Source organism: Dasypus novemcinctus, chromosome 10, assembly GCF_030445035.2.
Source record: "Dasypus novemcinctus isolate mDasNov1 chromosome 10, mDasNov1.1.hap2, whole genome shotgun sequence".
In the NCBI taxonomy this organism is placed as follows: Eukaryota; Metazoa; Chordata; class Mammalia; order Cingulata; family Dasypodidae; genus Dasypus; species Dasypus novemcinctus.
In genome coordinates this window covers 99,182,560-99,188,917 of record NC_080682.1, presented here as the reverse complement: position 1 = coordinate 99,188,917, position 6,358 = coordinate 99,182,560, and the positions used below count along the sequence as shown (strand labels likewise).

The following is a 6,358-nucleotide window of genomic DNA, read 5'->3' as shown; positions in this document are numbered from 1 at the left end:
GCTTCACTATGTTATACAGTCCCATGTTAGACCTGTTAGCTTTCCTTCTATTAATATGCATGATCTTAGAGGTTCCCTTTCAACCACTGTAGTACCCATATAAGAGCTTTCCAACTTAAAAAACACTATGATGTGATAATTCATTTTTGTTTTAACAGTTTTATTTATATCTTCTTATATCTATGCTATCCAGCCACCATATATTCCTTAATGTATCCTCAAAAAAACTGAAAACAACCATAGAGTTTCCTGCAAGAATCCTCAGTAAGATGTCTTCTCTTAATAACTTTGCGGTGTGCCCTTCTGACTTCCTTCTGCTGGTCATACCTGGTCTGGAAGTTTTCCACATCTGGATTGCATTCCCTTTCTTCCTTGTTTATCTTATAGCATTAATGGAAAATGTTACTATCTTATTTGTGATGAAGACTGAAGAGAGATTTCATCAACCCATGTTTTATTTTTTGACTCATCTTTCCTTTATTGATCTAGGACTCTCCACATCTAACATCCTCAAGATGCTCGGCACCAGGAAGTGGACTTGGCCCAGTGATTAGGGCGTCCCTCTACTACAAGGGAGGTCCGTGGTTCAAACCCGGGACCTCCTTGACCTGTGTGGAGCTGGCCCATGCTCAGTGCTGATGCGTGCAAGGAGTGCCGTGCCACGCAGGGGTGTCCCTCATGTAGGGGAGCCCCACACGCAAGGAGTGCACCCCATAAGGAGAGCCGCCCAGTGCAAAAGAAAGTGCAACCTGCCTGAGAATGGCACTGCCAACATGGAGAGCTGACACAACAAGATGACGCAACAAAAAGAAACACAGACTCCCGTGCCGCTGACAACAGAAGCAGACAAAGAAGACAATGCAGCAAATAGACACAGAGAACAGACAACAGGGTGGGGCGGGGGGGGAGGGGAAGGAGAGAGAAATAAATACATAAACAAATCTTTGAAAAAAAGATGCTCGGAATCATCTGGTTCAAACTAAGGGAGATACGCTTTGAAGGCTGCCTTGTTCAAATGTTCTTCATCCACATGTACACTGGTATGGAATCTGTTGTGCTCCTGGCCATGGTTATTGACTGCTTTGTTGCAACGTTACCCTCTGAGATATTCCACTACCTTCACCAACAAAGTGGTAGTCATCATGGCCTCCATTGTAGTGGGGAGAACAGTTCTCCTTGATCCCTTCTGTCATCTTCTTAAGTGATTGCCCTTTTGTGGCCATTATATTATCTCTCACACCTACTAGGAACACATGGGAATTGCCCATCTTGCTGATGCTAAGATAAGGGTCAACATCATCTATGGCTTATTTACCATTGCTGTCCTCATCTTCGACTTGATCTTAATTGTTCTCTCATATATTCAGATCCTTTGAGCTGTTTTCCATCTTCCTTCCAGGAACCCAGGCTCAAAGTACTTAGCACATGTGGTTCAAATGTCTGTGTCATCTTGGCCTTTACACACCAATATTTTTCTGCTTTATGACTCACTGGTTTAGGAGAAATATCTCTCACTATATTCACATCCTCTTGGCCAATCTCTATGCGGTTGGTGCTCCTTGTTTAAATTCAGTTACTTATGGTGTCAGGACTAAGCAGATTAGGGACTGTTTTGAGAATAGTTTTTTAAAGAAATAGTGAACAAAATATATTCAGTTGTTGTTAAATTCTTTGTGGTTAATCTTTGTCATATACTTTTATCAATATACCCCAAAATAAGACCTGATAATGCCCACTCAGTCTTACTTTAGCCACTTTTGATAACTTTTATAGTCACATTCAATATTTTTTATTTGTAATTTCCAGTTTGACTTTTAATATATTTATATTTGTTTTTCTTGTTGTGGGTGAGAGAAGATCATGGATACCAATGCCATATGCAATTAGGTAATTACTTGATGAGTGGGATCAATGATATTTCCATGATACTTGAATATATGATGTATAGGTTGGATAAAAAAAAGATTCGACTGGCATACAATCCTGATGTCTGACCTTGATAAATGGATTAATATTTTGGAATACCATCTTTCACCTAAGTGTTAGTCTAGATCATCATTAGTTTTATCTAAGCTACATTTCCCAATATCACCCAAAGGTAATTGCAATCTGCATATTAACCATCCCTTATTTGTTTCTCTGCATTAAAAATCTGTGTCATGTTGTTATTTCAGAAGAAACAATCATCAATAAACAAAATAATGAATTATAATAAATTGAAGAAAGTTAAATAAATGTAGAGCATATTAAATGCCTCCTCTTACCATAAGTCTTGGAGAATATGTCAGACAGGGAGGAACAGAGAATAAAGGATTTGTAAGAAGTAAGGCTTTGTGGCTTCATAAAATTCTTCTGAACTCATGGAAAAGAATACTCTCAATTATTCATTTGATTTTATTCTCTTGTTCTCTCATACTCACTCACCTTCTTTTATTTACATCTACCATTTCCCTCTCACATCTATGTACCAACATAAACAAATACTGGTAGATTGGATGAGTGAGAGATTCTTGTTCGGAAATGCCTTTAGATTTCTCACATACAAAAGCCCAGTTCAGATTCTGAAGTAGGCAAGCCAGAAGTTGTTACATGCAGATGTTTCAATTTTCATGTTGTCCCATCCTGTGAAGCAAGACTGGAGAAGGTTCTGAAATCTAGGCCAAAGATAATGAGTATATCCACATTGACTGGGACCCTTGGAAATATGAGTATAGAAGAGTGGGATATTTTCAAAGAAATTATAAAAAATGGCCTTTATCTGGGTAAATCTCATATATCTATATACATATCTCATCTTTATTATTATCATACAATGGAGATGGAGAGACAAAAAGGCAATATATATTTAAAGCAAATGATTAATGAAATTACTGGGTTTATAAACATTGCTGCTCTTTAAATGAGTTCAGCCTTAATGCATTAAAAGATAAAATATTGGTGTTTCCTCTGATAGAGATAAGTAGTCAGTATTAAGTATGGGAATTAGAGATAATCAATTAATATTTAACCATCTATGAATATATAAAGCACAAGGGTCCACAAAGGAAACATCCAAAGACAAATAGATGATACTCTAAAATATTACAGTGAAATATTTAACAATTAAATACAGTACAAGAAAAGTCATGGAAGCACAGATGAAAAAGAAACAATGATAAGGAAACAGGAGATATTTTACCACAGAATAATATACAAATGAGGCTTTTAAATAGGTAAAAAAAAAATTTTTGGTTAGAGAACAGAGAAGTACATTTCCAGAGCAGGTATAATCATTTGAAGGGCAGCGTTAGAGGATATAATTTAAAATACTGAGGTAAGATTGGTAATATTCATATCTGAATGAGGAGTCACACAAGGAGATGCTTTGAATTCCATACTAAGAAATGATAAGAGCTGACATTAATTTCTAACATTTCTAACATTTATCTATCAATTTGTATGCCACTATACTATGCAACAATTCAAGTTTCAAGAAAACCTTCATTGAAAGTTCCATTACTCGATTTGACTGAAGGGGATATGAGACTCAGAACAGCTGGGTAATTTGCTTGAGCACAAAACCATTTCTTTTTTTGTTTTTTCATATAGTGAACTCTATTTTTAAAGAGATTTTATATTTCAGAAAACTTACGTCAAAATATAAGGGATTTGGGAGGAATTGTGGGAAGATGGCATCACATTAGGCAGACAGGGCACTGCTCTCTCACAAAAACAATGGAAAAAGAACAGTGCTTCACAACTTCCAGGAGGTTGAGGGACAGGGAGATGAAGCATCCAAAACAAGAAAATGTCAGTTACAAAACCTCCTGACCAGTGAGAAGGTCTTCATGACCCACTCCAAGATATTAAGTGGGGATAAAACTCCTCGCCTATTGCAGCTGACTCAGAGGGAAGGAGACATCTTCCTCCCTATCAGCTGTTACAAGAGAAAAAGGAAAGGGAATCATAGAGGTTTTTCTTCAGGCTAGGTACAAAGATATGGAAGTTAAACAATACACTCTTAGATAAACAGTGGGTCAAGTGGGAAATTTCAAAAGAAATCAGCAACTACTTTGAAACAAACGAATATGAAAATGCAACATATCAAAACTTTTGTGATGCAGTAAAAGTTGTAATGAGAGGGAAATTCATAGCCATACGTGCATATATCAAAAAAAGAAGAGGTAAAATTGAAGACATAACTGCACACCTGGAGGAATTAGAAAAAGAGCAACAAACTAACCCTAAAGAAAGTAAAAAGGAAATAACAAAGATTAGAGCAGAACATAATGAAATAGAAAATAAGGAAGTATTAGAAAAATAAAAACAAATTTGGCTCTGAGAATATCAATAAAATTGACAAACCCTAAGCTAGAATAACAAAGAAAAAAGAGATAAGATGCAAATACACAAAATAAGAAATGAGGAAGGGGATATTACCACTGATCACACAGAAACAGAGTATCATAAGAGGAGAGCTTGAAAAATTATATACCAACAAGAAGGATAATTTAGAGGAAATGGACTAATTCCTAGAAACACACAAGTAGCCTACATTGAGAAAAGAAGAAATTGATGATATCAGCAGACCAATCACAAGTAAAGAGAGATAGAATTAGACATCAAAAACCTTTCAACAAAGAAGAGCCCAAGACTAGGTACCTTCACAGGTGAATTCTACCAAACATTCTGGAAAGAACTAACACAAATACTGCTTAAAATCTTCCAAAAATAGAATTAGAGAGAACACTGCCTAACTTATTCTATGATGGCAACTTTACCCTAATACCAAAGCCAAACAAAGGTGCCACAAGAAAGGAAAATTACCAACCAACCTCTCTCATGATGCTTGAGGCTAAAATCCTTAACACATTAATTGCTAATCATATTCAACAGCATATCAAATGAATTACACACCGTACTAAGTGGATTTTATCACTGGATATGCAACAATGGTTCAATATAAGAAAATCAATTAATGTAATATACCACATAAACACATTGAAAGGAAAAAAATCACATGATTATCTATATTGATGCAGAAAAAGCATTGGACAATATACAGTACTCTTTCCATAGGAAAACACTACAAAATATGGGAATAGAAGGAAACTTTCTGAACATGATAAAGCATACATGTGTAAAACCACAGCTAACATCTTACAATTTTGAAATACTAAAAGCTTTCACTCAAAGATCAGGAAAAAGACAAGGATGCCCCACTATAACCACTTTTATTTAACATTTTGTTAGAAGTACTTTCTTGGTCACTGAGGCAAGAAAAATATATAAAAGGCATTCAAACTAGAAAGGAAGAAGTCAAAATTTCACTATTTGCAGATAACTTGATCTTATAGATAGAAAGCCTGGACAAATCTACTACAAAGTTTCTGGAACTGATAAATGAGTTCAGTAAATTCACAGGTTATATGACCAATGTGCAAAAATCAGTAGCATTTCTGTATACCAGTAATGAGCAGTAAAAGGAGGAAATCAAGAAAAAAATACCATTTAAAATAGTAACTAAATGAATGAAATATGTCAAAAGAAATTTAACTAAAGATGTAAATTATTATACACAGAAAACTACACAACACTGTTAAAGGAAATCAAAGATGACTTAAATAAATGGAAGAATATTCCCTGTTCATGAATAGGAAGACTAAATATTATTAAAATGTCTATCCTACTCAAACTAATCTAGAGATTTAATTCAATCTTAATAAAAATCAGCACATTTATTACTGAATTGGGTAAACTAACTATGAAATATATTTGGAAAGGCAAGAGGCACTGAATAGGCAAAGGCATGTTGAAGAAGAAAAATGAAATTGGAGGAAACACACTACCTAACTTTAAAGTATCCGACAAAGCTACGGTGGCCAAAACTTCATGCTATTGGCACAAGGATAGACATACTGACCAATGTAACTGAATTGAGAATTCTGACATAGATTCTTGCATGCAGTTATCTGATATTCAACAAGGCCACCAAGCTCACTCAACTGGGAGAGAATGGCCTCTTCAACAAATGGTGCCTGGAATACTGGATATCCATATCCAAAACAATGAGAGAGGAACACAATATCACACCTTATACAAAAATCAACTCAAGATGGATCAGTGATCTAAATATAAGAGTCAAGTTCAAAAAGTCCTTCGAAGATGATGTAGGGAAGCATATATTGGAAATGGTTCCATGAATTTCACACCCAAAGCATGAGCAGTGAAAGAGAAAATAGATAAATGGAATCTCCTCAAAATTAAAACCTTTTGAACCTCAAAGGAGTTTGTCAAGAAACTGAAAAGTCAGCCTACCCAATGAGAGAAAATATTTGATAATGATATATCTGATAGGAGCTTAATATCCTGCATATAT

At 35.3% G+C, this 6,358-nt stretch overlaps 1 pseudogene; it reads left to right on the top strand.

Moving 5' to 3' along the window:
- The first annotated feature begins 269 nt into the window (after positions 1-269).
- On the top strand, positions 270-1,638 carry LOC101432514 (olfactory receptor 52E4-like; annotated as a pseudogene).
- The last annotated feature ends 4,720 nt before the right edge of the window (positions 1,639-6,358 follow it).